At 46.2% G+C, this 13,866-nt stretch overlaps 1 protein-coding gene across 1 annotated transcript in view; it reads right to left on the minus strand.

Moving 5' to 3' along the window:
- SHISAL1 (shisa like 1) overlaps positions 1-5,731 on the minus strand; it is a 122,797-nt gene extending 117,066 nt beyond the window's left edge. The window contains exon 1 of the mRNA XM_074271935.1: positions 5,100-5,731. The gene's annotated coding sequence lies outside the window, so the exon portion shown is untranslated. The remainder of the gene's footprint in view (positions 1-5,099) is intronic.
- Positions 5,732-13,866: the final 8,135 nt, after the last annotated feature.

Here is a 13,866-nt window from a genome sequence, read left to right on the forward strand (position 1 = left end):
TTCCTGATGGAAAGTCATTTGTTGTATTAGATTAAGTCACATATTGAGACCTGAAGGACCTGGATATAGGATTTAAAGCTGGAAAAGCTGGAAAAGCTCCTTACCTTCCAGATGAGGAAAATGAGACCCAGAGATAGGATAGAACCTCATTCAAGGTGACTCAGGTAGGTAGTACGGTAGCTTGAGCAATGGACTCAGGAAATCCTCAGTTCAAATCTGGCCTCAGACACTTACTAACCATATGTGTGTTGGTAATCTACTTAAACCAAAGTTTCAGTTTTCCCATTTGTAAAATGGGAATAATAATAATAATAATAATAATTACTATTATTATTATTATTATTATTATAGCACTTATCTCCCAGGTCTGTTGAAAGTATCAAAGGATATAATATTTGTGAAGTGTTTTGCAAGCCTTAAAATCTTATATAAATGCTGCTTGTAATTTTTATTGTTGGCATTCTTACAATTAATCTATTAGTAAGTATCAGGGCTGAGAGTTGAACTGGGAAATTATTTTTAATTCAGTTCTGAGCTCCAGAGGTATTAAAATACAACTCTAGGCAGGGATGAAGTGCATGTGGAATTGTGAGGTAAAAAGGCTAGGAGGCTAAGGACAAATAGTATCCCCATTTCTTATTTTCTTTTTTAGGGCCCTGTCCCACTAATTTCTCTAAACTGTTGTCAAATGAAAACTCACTGAAGACAGCCTATATCAATTCAATTTAAATATAGGGATTCTCTGATGCAACTCTATTTTTAGAAGAGGAAACTGAAATCCAGAGAAGTCAGGACCACACAACTAAGCTCATGGCTGCCTAGTATACAAACTAGCATCCGGGTCTTTGATTCCAACTGCTGTGCACTTCCCATAATACAATAGCTCAAGTCAGTCCAAACACTAATTAAGTGCCTACTGTGTGCAAAACTTTATACTTGGCATTAGGAAGAGAGCCCAATTATAAAAGAGGCATTACAGCCTCCTTATGAATGGAGGTCAGAACAAAGGAGAGAAATAGGGCACCACCCAGAGGAGAGCAATATTACATGATTAGTAGATGAGTTACACACATGAATATTGCCTGAGCAGGGCATGGCACAAATGCTCAGAGTCAGGAGCTAGAGGAGCTGAGTTAACATTATGATTCTGCCACATATTAAGTAGAAGAGCTTATAGAAGTCACTGTTCCTTTTCTGTGCCTCAGTTTCCTCATCCCTAAAATGAAGACATTACACTACTTGCCCTTTGAACATCCCTTTCAGGACTACACATATGAAAATAAGAGCAGAGATTGATAATAACAAAAGCAAATTGGGGAAAGCTTCCAGAAAAGGGAGCATCTGAGTTGAGTTTTAAAGGATAGGTAGAAAGGAAATCAGTGGGGGGAGAAGGAAAGGGGGCATATTCTAGGAACAAAGCATGAAGTCTCCGTTATCTACCTCATCAGCTGGTATTAATTAATAGTTATGTAACTTACTTATTATTGTAATTTAACTCTGTGTTTCACCACTCATGAACATGTTACCTTAGGTAAATTATGCCATTCTAGCCTCAGTTTCTCTATCTGTAAAGTGGGAAAACAAAACCTTAACACTACCATAGCACAGGAGCCTTGTAACTCTTGAAACACCAGAAAAAAAGAACTCATCATTTCAGTTCCCCAAGGATCCTGACAATCCCACTGATGTTTTGGAATCTCTCTCCTCTCTTTCACAATAACCCGTGATTTCTTCAGTGTGGGGACTTCTTCCACCAATACAGATAGTAGCACAGAATACAGATCTAGCCTAAGAAGGATTGTCTAGGACAAAACTCTCATCTACAGAAGAGGAAACCAAGACTGGGGAAGTCTGTGACTTGTCCAAAATTATAGGGACAATAAAACATTAGAGGTAAAATCTGAAGTCATTTTCATTGCCTATAAAGCCAATTTCTCTCCAAGATACCACACTGGGATTTAGTAGAAATTTAATAAAGTTTAGTAGAACTAGGAAGCTGTCTGCGACATGTAGAGGTTAAATGACTCCATAGCCAGTAAGTGGCAAAGGCCTCAGAGATAAATGCTAAGAGCCAGGCTCTAAAACCACCCCAGTGTTCTCTCCTTCCCGGCTGCTGGAGCTCAAGGCAGAGTTTTAATGACTATTCATTGAACTGACTTTGTCAAAAGCCTTTCCCAGCCCAAGTTACAAACCAGAAAGTATTTTTTTTTCTTTCTCTCCTCCTCAATCCTTACCCCTCATCTCAAGATCAGAGCTCTCCCTGGAAAACAGGGAAGGGTGTTACTAGAATCCCCAAAGAGGAAAAATAATCCTTTTCTCTTTCTCCTTCTCAGTCCAATAACCTGCCAGTATGCAGGTTCAGGCAGATGGGGGCCTTCTTAAATAGCTTCTGCCCCTCATAAAAGCTCTCAGTCTTAAAAACAGGAGTTAGTTTTGGGATTCAGGTTGGAAAAAAGCACATCCCTTGACTGGATGAATTCTTCTAGTCTTTTCCTCCTTGGGAATTTTCTCTGGCCCAAAGGAACTCAACAATACCAGAGCCTATCAGAAATGTTGCCATCTAGTCTGGGCTATGGAAATCCCCAATTCAGGCCTTTTTGAGAGGGAAACCTCACCCTCTCCTGAGTCAGTAAACCTCATTTCTTGTCCAGATTTTTCTTTAGATTTCAGAGCTTTAATGATCACTGAGTTCAAATCCCTCATTTTATAGGTGGGTCTCTAGTAGTAGGGACATCAATTTAATTCAGAAAGAATTGATTAAGAGGTTATTAGTTTTGTTTGAGATTAGGTTTGTTTGAGATCAGGGGATGTTTATTCTTTAGCCCTTTAGGGCTAAAGAATAAACATCCCCTGATCTCAAACAAACAAACAAACAAAACAGAACCAGAGCTAGAACCTATGTTCTCTGGGTTTCAGATTCAGAGCTCCTTCCACCATACACCACAAAGGCTGTTCCAGTGAAAGGATTCCTGTTCATTTTGTCATCCTTTCCTGGGGCACCTCCTATTCCTCTCCTCCCAGAGCTCTAGTTGAGGAGTCAAGAACTGAGATTCAGCCAGGATCACATCGAAAGAGACTTTAGAGATAATATAATTTGCTCATTTTACCTCGGAGGAAAGCTGAGCCCCAGAGATTGGAAATGACCTTGCAACTAAGAAGCAGGAGTTGGGAAAATTAGAGTCAGGATTCAAATCCATTGTCTATGATGCCAAATCCCTTGATCTTTCCGTTGCAACTCTGGGCCTCAGTTTCCCCCTTAGTAAAACGAGAGTTTTACTTATTAAGACTCCTCTCTTAAGCTTTATCCGTGTGAGACTGGTGAATAAGAAAACGTTTTTTTTAGGAGGGTAAGGTGGGGATTGGAGTGGAAGGGAGAATCTCCACTTGGGCTGTGGACAGCCAACGGGGAAATCACCCTGAGCTTGCCGACTGAAGGCTTCGGCCAATTCCCGGTTTATTTGCTTCTCTGAGGATCCGACTTTATGGAACAGCCTTCCTATCTCAGGGAACCCATTCCTGTCTACACCAGACAAAGCCGAGCTGTGCCCTCTGCTTCAGGGAAGGTAGGAGCGTTGGGAGCAGGGAGCAGGCGCTTCCCGGTCATTGGAACGAGCGGGCCGAGTAGCAACCTAGAGAAGGATCTACCGTCCCCCCTCCCCAAGATTCTCTAAGGATGAAACGATCCTCCCCGCCTCCCCAACACCATCCGGGCCCCTTTTCCTGGGACTGGCTCGGGAGGAGGTGGGGGAAGGTGGCGGGCAGAATTCGAACTCGGGCAATCCCTCCCAACCAGCAGGACTCAGACAAGAAAGAAGGGGAAAGGCCCCCTCCCCCACCATCTCCGCACCCCCACTTGGTCTAAAAGACCTTTCCATGCTAGCTGTCGGTATCTTCTCCTCGATCGCTCTGCTCTCCGACAAGGGCGCTTATTACAGAATTAAATATCCCGGAGCTCTTTGGATTCCACCTCCCTCGTCTACCTTCCTTCTCCCAAGAGGGCAGGGAAGCCTTGTGGCTGGCGTTTCTAAAGCAGCGGTGGCAGGACGAGCTTCCAGGCTTTACCAGTTGGTGGGGGCAGCCCCAACCAGCTCCCTCTCCACTCCCTCCCCCTCCCCCCCCGGTCTCGCTGAATAACAAATAATAATTAGAATCGCTATATTTATATACATATATAAAATCTGATGAAGCTTCGGGTCTGGTTGTCATGGCAACAGCGAGCACTAATGAGCTTCCGAAGGTGCTAAAGACTAATGCCCTCGGTGCCAGGGATAAATATTGATTCGGCCGAGGATCGAAAGCGAGCCTCTGCCCGCGGCCCCAGACTCAGGAGGAGTACAGGCATCCGCGGAAGGTGGGGGGCTGCGGGGGCGGAGAAGGGCTTGCCGGCTGCCCCAGCTTTTCTAGGGACTATTGGGGCGGGAGAGAAAGAAATGTTCCTCTTCTTCATCCGGGCACCCCCTCCCCAACTTGGCTTTCCAAGTCCTCGGAGAGCGCTGGCGGGCGCCCCTACCTAGAGTCCTGCCCCGCCATCTCCCGGGACCCGCCGGCACCCTAAGCTCTTTCTGCGCCGCCGGGGGACCTTCCCCACCCACTAGCGCCGCGGGCCGGTTTGTCTGCGCCTGGTTTTCTGCTGCGCCCTAAACCCGCTAACCGGCTTCTCCCAGCCCCTCCCCAGGTGTGAACCCGAGCGGCTGGCACGCGCCCCTCCCCCAGGTGTCCGGGCAAGCCGGCATACGCACCCCGCCTCCCCAAGCGAGGGCTCGATCCGCTGGCACGCGCCTCCTTTCAGGTGCGCCCGGGTCAAGCTGGCACGCGCTACCCTCCCCAGATGCGTCCCCAGCCCGCTGGCACGCGCCCCCTCCCCCAGCCAAGTGTGCTCCGGCCAAGCCGGGATTCACCCCACCTCCACGCTCTCGGGACAGGCTGGACCGCGTCCCCTCTGCGAGTTGCCATCTCCTTGCCTGAGCTCCTACATCCTGAAGCCTGGGACCCGCACGTTTGCGCCTCCCCCACCCCCACTTACCCTGGCACGCGCCCCTCCCCGCGCCCCGCGCCCAGGACCCGCGGGCACCCTCTCTCCGCCCCGCGGGCTTCCTTACCTGGCCGCGGCTCCCCGGCTACTCTGTGGCGGGCTGCCGCCGCCGGCAGCCGGCTTCTCCAAGGGCGCATCCGCCGCCGCCGCCGCCTGCAACAGTTGTGCCGGCTCGGCGGGCTCGCGTCGGGCGCCCGCGGCTCTGAGTTCCGGGGACTCCCCGGCGCGTGCGTCCCGGGGCCGGGGGGACGCCCGGGACTGAGCCGGGGCTCCGAGCCCCGGTCCTCCGAGCCTGGCTTGTGGCGGGGCCGGGCGCCCGGGGCTGCTGCCGCTCCTCCTCCGCTGCTGCCGGCTACGGGGACCCGGCTACAGGGCTCTCCTGGCCCCCGTTACCAGAGGCGGGCAGCAGCCTCCGGGTCTCGGGGGGCCCCCATGAGGCGGCGCTGACCGGCCTGGCCCGTCCAGGAGGGAGAGAGGCAGGCAGGGAGGCGGCCCCCGGAGCCTAGAGAACCCCGGGAGCGAGACGCTGCTGCCGGCGGGCTGGGGCTGGGGCTGCTGCTGCTGCTGGGGCTGCTGAGCGCTGCTGCCGCCGCCGCTTCTCGCAGCAGCCGCGCCACCGGCCCCGGGCCTCGCTCATGCTCCCCACCGGCTGCCTGCCCCTCGGCGCTCCGGCGCTCCCCGGCTCGCTCTTCACTCAAGTCCTCGGCGGGCTGCCCGAGCCGGTTGCTGCTTCTCTCTGGTCCTCCCTCCGTCTGTCCCTCCCTCCCTCCCTGCCCCCCCCCCCCCCTCTCTCTCTCTCTCTCTCTCTCTCTCTCTCTCTCTCTCTCTCTCTCTCTCTCTCTCTCTCTCTCTCTCTCTCTCTCTCTCTCCCCGCTCTCCTCTCCCCCTCTTTAGTCCTTTTCTCACTTCTTTCCACTCTCCTTCTTGTCTTTCACTCCTTATTTCTTACCACCTCTTCAAACCCTCCTTTCTCTTCCCAGTCTTTTTCTCTGTCTCTTTCTTCTTGTCTCCCTTCCTTCTCCCCTCCTTTCCCTCTGAGTATTCAGTGCAGTTAAATATCTTCTCGTCAGTCAGTCAATAAACATTTATTAAGCACCTATTATATACGTGCCAGGCACTGAGCTAAGCTTTTCGAGAGGGAGCCTTAAAACAGAAAATATCAGACCATAGTCTGAAGTGCCTAGTTTGAGAAAGAGCCACAAAGAGGCACACGAGCACTTTCTCTCTCTGTCTCTCTGTCTCTGTCTCTGTCTCTGTGTCTCTGTGTCTCTCTCTGTGTCTCTCTCTCTCTCTCTCTCTCTCACACACACACACACACACACACACACACACACACACACACACACACACACACACACACGGTGATTTCTCTGGCTTTTTCCAATCTGTTCTGACACCATTCTGTTAACTGTGCCACTCTGTGGTCTGCATTAAAAAATTTTTTTTTATCCAGGAGTACCATGCTAACTGTCCTGTGTTCTAACATTCTGTATTCTATCCTTCCTTCCACTGCTGTCATTCTAGGTTGTAGGCTAGAGGCCTGCTCAGAAGCCAGAGGCTGCTTTTTCCAATCTCCCCTCTGCTGCTAACATCACTGGGTGCCTTCCATCTTTGCTGGTTTGTAAGGAGACTTAATGAAACATGGCACTTACTGGCAAACTAGCTGCTGGTTGTTCAGTTTTGCTGAACCACCTTGCCCCTTCTTTCTTTTTGGTCCTTTGCTATAAGAGATGGCTCGCTAATTCAGCCGAGGGGAGGGATATATTTAGAACTGAAGGTGAAAGAAAAACAAAAGAACCAATCAACATTGCCTTGGAAGAAAGAGAGAGAGAGGGGAACTGAGATGGAATGAGCTCCAAGATCTCAGTCAAGCTCTCAGGAAGAGTTTGTGATTCCAAGTTTCAAAGCTCCTCCCAGCACTGATATTACATATTCCAAGGTGTCTTCCAGTCCTAGAAGTTGGGGACAGCTCCTTGGATCCGCTTCCTGGATACAGGGCACTCTACCCAGCCTGATAGTCTCCCTCCTAGGGCTCCACCGGTCAGGTCTGACATCCAGGCACTTAGCACAACGTCTGGCATAGAGTAGGGGCTTCATAAATGTTTATTGACTTGATTGACCATAAAATATTTGTTGAACTGTACTGCATCATTTGAGGAGAAAATAAGGGAGGGAGACAGGAGGTGATTTTTGAGGATTTTTTTAAGAAAATGGAGAATTTAGTTGGGGAAGGGGAAGCTTTCTATATAGAAATATAGAAAGGTGTAGGGGCTAGAATTAATTTGGTAAAAACTAGAAAGAGCCTGAATAGAATTAAGTATTGGGGCAGAGGGGAAGAGTTCAAATTGCTGAAGGTCTTGAATGCCATAATAAGGCATATTCTTCAAAACTAAGCTCAAATTCCACAGGCCTTCAACCCTTCCCTCTCGATCCCAGTATCATATACCATACATATCCAATTGCCACGGTGGTTGAGGCACTATGGTTGGTGCCTAAAATAGAAATATGAATATGTCACAGTCTCTGCCCTTGATAAAAAAAGGTTATACTCTTCTGAGGGTGGTAGAAAGGACAGAGAAAAAAAAAAAAAAAAAAAAGAAAGGACAGAGAACCTGGGATGGAATCTCACCTTTGCTGTGTGATTTTGTACTAGTTAACTGAGCCTCAGTTTCCCTATTCATGATAAGGAGTGTGAATCCTTATACTGCTTACTTCCCAGTGCTTCAGTTGTTGGAAAACACTCTACAAGAAAGGTTACCTAGCTAGAGAGTATCAGACCCTGAATACAAATCTATCTCTCCTCCACTCAAGGAGGGATGAGGCCCTTAGTATGCACAGCTTCCTGAACTTCCTGATGAAATCACAGTCTCAGAGCTGGAAAAATCTTCAGAAGTACCTAGTTCAGCCCATACCTGAATAACAATGTCCTCTTATAATAATCAGCACTTCTACAAAGTGATTTATGGTTTATAGAATGGCCCTCAAAATAAGCTTGTGAAGTTAAGTGGTCTACAACATGCCCAAGAAGTGCTCATCCAACCCCTTTGCCAAGATACCCAGAAATGGGTTGTATTCCCCACCACTCTCTCTCCCCAAAGCAACCCAATATTCCTTGAGAGAACTGGAAATATTAGAAAACTTTTTTTTTTTTAAATTTGCCCTCTCTGTAGCTTCATAGAGTCATTGATTCCAATGAGAAACCCTTAATTCTATGGCTTGGGGGGAGGGCCTTCTGGGGCCAAGCAGAGCAAGCATAATTCCTCCTCCACAAGACTGTCCTTTAGAGACATGAAGCCTTCATTGTTTTTCTAATCCAATCTCCTCCTTTTCCAGAGAACAGAATTATTGAAATTAAGTGACTTGTCCAGGTCACATGGTTAGTGAATCTCAATTCCTCTGGCTTTGACTGACCACTGAAGCATGTGATATAGTGGTAATCTAAGTAATCACGTGTGGGTAGGTGTGGGTGTGGATGTGGATGTGGGTGTGGGTGTTGGTGTGAGAGAGAGACTGAGACAGAGACAAACACAGATAGATACAGAGAAAAGAGAGAGATGGAGAGAAACAGAAAAAAATAAGAGAAAGAAGCAAAGGAGGGAAGGGAGACAAAGGCAGAGAGAGAGAAGACAGAGAATACAGAGCCAGAGAGACAGAGGCGATGAAAATAGATACAATTGCATTGGCTAAGGGAGAAAAGAGAAGAAAGAGAGATAATGAATAGAGAATGCATGGGAATGAAGTAACCAACCACATGGGGCAGTATGTGTTAGTGAGAAAGTGAAATATGTGAGAGGGAGAGGGAAGAAGGGAGGGATGGAAGGAGGGAGAGAGACAGAGAGGGAGAGAGAGACAGAAAAAACAGAGACAGAAAGAGACAAAGAGACAGAAGAAGAGCGAGAGAGAAGAGAGAAAGGAGAGAGAGAGAGAGAAGAGGAGAGAGAGGGGAGGGGACAGGGAGGGAGGGACACAGAGACAGAGACAGAAAGAGAGAGAGAAAGAGAAAGAAGGATGTGACTGGCTGGATCAGCAAGAAAGAAAGAAGGGAGAAGGGAGTGGGTAATGCCTGCAAGTTCACAAGCTTGTCAGAACCTGGCAAAGATCAGGAGATGCTGCCTTAGTGCTAAACAAAACAAGACAAGATGGTTCGATTTTCTTTATCACTTTACTCTAACAAAATGCCTTCTTCTCAAGAACCCTGTGAGGCAGTCAGGGAACATGATTATCCCTGTTACACAGAGAGGGACACTGAGGCACAAAGAGGTAGAAGTGCTTTGCCCAAGATGACACAGAGGAAATGTTTTAGTGGTGACACTGTCAAGAGGCAGAGGCAATTTATTGCAAGGTAAACTGAGGTCAGTGAGTTTGGGGAAAGGGCAGGCATGATAGGGGTCATGCAATCATGTGTCATAAATCATCTAGAATTGGAAGGAACCTTGGGACCCATCCAGTCCAACCAAGATTTGAAGTCAAACCCTTTCTCTCTGATCCCTGAAAAGTATCTGGGGCCATTGTTAGAGCTGGAATAGACTGCAGAGACTGGAGTCCTAGTTCAATGCTATGACTTTACAGATAAGGAAACTGAGGCCCAGGAGATGAAGTGAAGAACATCTTCTAGTTAAAGTTCTGTTCTTGTATCCTCCATTTGGAAAAGCAGGTTCCCTGGACAATGGAAAAGGGACTGGTCCTGAAAAAAGGCCATTTGATTTTAGGGGAAAGAGCCCAAAACTAAGAGCAAGGAAGTAGTGACAATTTTACTACCAACTCACTTAATCTTATTCTTTCTGTAAATTTAAATTTTATTTTTCCAAAAGGAATGAGTTGGGTTACATAACCCAGAAATGCAGGTGTCAGAGCATGCCAAGATGGCTACAAAGGTCATATGAAAGAATGACATCTAGGAGATTAGAAAAGGGAATGCCAGAGCTGGGAGGGAGCTTAGAACAGGGGGTGTCAGAGCTGGGAGAGAGCTTAGAACAGGGGATGTCAGAGCTGGGAGGGGCCTTAGAACAGGAGATGTCAGGGCTGGGAGAGGGCTTAGAAAAGGGGATGTCAGAGCTGAGAAGGGGCCTTAGAACAGGGGGTGTCAGAGCTGGGAGGGAGCTCAGAACAGGGGATGTCAGGGCTGGGAGAGGGCTTAGAAAAGGGGATGTCAGAGCTGAGAAGGGCCTTAGTACAGAGAAAATCAGAGCTGGGAGGAATCATTCCATACAATGATGTTAACCTGCTTTGATTTCTGCTGGGTAAAAAGCACAGGGGAGGTGTGCCCACATATTCTGGCTGCCCTATTCCCTGTATCCCCTCAGGGAGGCACAAGTCAGCAAGGATACCCCCCTTCCCCCATTCATAGACCAGGCCCAAACTGGTCTGTCCCTGCTCATATTTACTATTTCTCCTGCCATCTATATGACCAGCTCCCACACAAACACCGCTGTCTGGGGAGGGGGGTGTGTTTTGATGAGTCACTCACAGGCTATAAGAACGTCTACAGTCAACATTTAGGGAGGGAGCTAAATTTAAAGTGAGGCTTCCTAATAATATAATCTACAAAGTCAAAATTGTTTCCATGTAATTATAAGCCTGGGCTGTGAGGTTCTGGGCCCCCTCCCGAGTCACTCCCTGTGACTAGCTTAGTCCCAAGCTCTCATGCCAGATCAGGGGACAGCACCTCTGAATTCTAGTCTGACCCTGGTAGTGGACTTGGTCGGTGATGTCATGTAATTCTCCCATCACTGTGTGTCAGTATCTTCATCTGTCAAATGGGAATGATTGTATCTGCCCCTGCCTACTTCCCTGGAAGAGCCATGGAATGGCAGATTAGGGAGAAGGCATCTCAGAGGATATTTGATCACAGGCTCTAGAATTAAAAGGGGACTTGGAGACTGCCTGGTCTGAGGAGTTTCTAGTCATTTGACAGAGGAGGAAACTGAGTTTCAAGAAGTTGTAGCCTCTTCCCAACATTATCTTCTCAATGTATGGTCTTCCTCTTTTAGAATGTAAGCTTTTTGAGGTCAAGGACTGTCTGGTTCACTTGTATTTGTAGCCCTCACATTTAGTACAGTACCTAGCAAAAAGAAATGCTCTTTCACCTCACTGAAGCCTGAGGACAGCACTGTCCTAGGTGCTAGAGAGAAAAGCCAAAATAGTAACAGCATAAAAACAGCCCTCTCCTTCCAGGAGGTCCATGGTCCATAGGCATCCATCAAAAACAAGGGCAAGTCTCCTTTTTCTGACATTGGACATGAGTAACTACTAAGTTATGCAGACTCTGTTCTTTCCCTTTTATGATCCTTTTTATGATTCCTTTTATGGGATGGCAGAGCGTGTGATCTAGTAGAAAGGTCAATGGGTCTGAAGGAGGAGGACCTGGGTTAAAATCCCACCCCTTGTGCAACATGTCTCTGTTACCATATTGATTACTGCTTCCTGACCAGAAGAATCAAGCTTCTTAAAGCTCTGATTAAGTGGAAGAGAAAGGCATGAATATCTCATTCATTACATTGTTTGCTACAAAAGTCATTGTTATAAAATGTTTCCACACAATCAGACCCATCACAGTCTAAAGGAGCTCTGATTTTATCATTTCAAAAGTACCCTCCACCATACAGATATCGACTCCTCCATTCCTGCCCAGCCTTTTCAGTCCCTGTCCCATAGGTTGGGGTCCTTCCCCAATTTCTCCTGACATCTACGGATAGCAGTGGAGTTCTCCCATTGTTCATGGGTGAACCCTCTCCCTTGCCATTGTGACCCACATCCTTATTCCAATTTTTCAAAGTTCCTCTTTGGTTACATATTGTGAACTTTCCACACCCATCATTTGTTTCTCCATTGTCCTCCTTCGAATCTTCATTTTCAGTTCTTCAAAGATATTAGTGTTTTGTAGTCACAGAGCAACATGTAAATACGATAATCATTAACACCATGGACATCTTGTTCCTGGAAGAAGTTTGAGACCATTAGAGAAGCTTAACAATTTCCTGAAGGCCAACAGAAAAGTTAATGGATATTTAAACAGGGAAAATAGCTTATAACATAACAAATACATAAATAATATATATGTATGTATATGTTTATCCTTGGCTAAATAAATACAACACATTTATCAAACACCTACTTTGTAGATGACATTATGTTGAGTTCTGGGAGATAACAACAAAAAGAAATTATTCTGACCATGAAGGAGGGGATAAGATTAGGGGAAAGAGTCTGGACTATGAAGATTTAAATTCAACCTTTGATAATGAAATTACATTTTCCTCTTCTGTAAAATGAGAAAATTTTGGCAGACTCTTCCAGCTTCAGATTGAAGGTGCTGTGATGTTCCCTACCTGTATGGCCTTGGACACCTTCCTCAACTTAGCCTCAGTTTTCACATTGTAAAATGATGGGATTGGACAGTGCCATTGTTGTCTAGATCTGGGATCCATGTACATCAATAAGTCAATGCAAAGTATTTTCCATTTTGTCTTTGGATTCCTAGTCATTCCTAGGCTTAGTGACTGACACAAAGTAGAAATTTAGTAAATGCCTGTTGATTGATTAATTAATTTCAGAAAAGAGGGATTATCAATAAACAGGGAACATTAACAACATACCAGGGAAGTACCGGTGTGGGAGATGCCGACTGAATTGGGCTTTGAAAGAAGCAGAGAAATCTCTGAGCTGGGGGAGAGAAAGGAGCCTACACAAAGGTGTGCTTTGTATGAGGGACAGCCAGAAGATCAGTATGGAGAAATCATGAAAAGGAGTAATGTGAAACAACACTATAAAGGTAGGTGCAGGAGGGCATACTTTGGAGGATTTCAATTGCCAAGCAGAGGATTTTGTGCTTTATCTGAATAGGAATCCCAGACCACGAATGGCAGGGATCTCAAAGGCCACTTAAACAATTTCTCTTAATTTATAGTTTGAGGAGCCGAGATCCAAAGAAGTTAAGTGCCTTGCCCACAGTAATACAGGAAGAAAGGGTCCTTCTAGAAGTGAGATTTGAACTCACATTCTCTGATTCTAGAGTTCAAAGAGTTTCCATTGTACCAGTGTTTCCACAGGGCAGTTTCCACATCTACGTTGTTACAGGATTATTGATCTGATCACTTCAGAGAAGATGGATTTTGAAGAGAGGAGAGACTGGAAGGAGGAGCCAATTAAAAAGTTATTACAAGAGGTTCTGAACTAGAGGGGTGGGGATGGGAGTGAAGAGAAGGAGTTGGATGCAAGAGACTTTACAGAGATAGAATCAATAAGACTTGAAAGATGATTGGATATGTGGAAAAGGGCAAGAGAGACTCAAAGATTAGGAACCTGGAGAAACTGGAAGAAAATCAAGGAGTTTGTAGGAGGGATGATTTTAGGGGATACATGTGAAATAAAATGTTTTATTTCATAGGTAGGTAGGTAGATGATTGAATGGATAGATAAATAGATGATGGATGGAAGGGAGATGAAGGATAAGTAAATGATAGATGATTGATAGAAAGATAAAGGAAAGATAGAAAAAGAAAAAGCTGCATAGACAGCATTTATTAAGCACTATGCTCTAGGCACTATACTAAGCAGTAAGAGTACAAAGTGAGACATACCTGCCCTCAAGAAATTTCCATTATAACATGACACACACACTGAGTCTCTCAGTACCAGATCTTATACTCTTCTGAACATTGTAAAGGAACCAGACTCTATGTAATCCTGGACAAATTCAGCACTGATCAGAAGAGCTTGGTTAACTTAATGGCATTAAAGGGTCATTTGATTTTGGGGAAAGACCTCCATGCTTCTTGAAGGGTGAGTGAGCATCCTTGTTGGATGGTTCTTTCTCACTTTTGAGACCAAATTGA

The sequence above is a fragment of the Sminthopsis crassicaudata genome, chromosome 5 (assembly GCF_048593235.1).
Source record: "Sminthopsis crassicaudata isolate SCR6 chromosome 5, ASM4859323v1, whole genome shotgun sequence".
NCBI classification, from domain to species: Eukaryota; Metazoa; Chordata; class Mammalia; order Dasyuromorphia; family Dasyuridae; genus Sminthopsis; species Sminthopsis crassicaudata.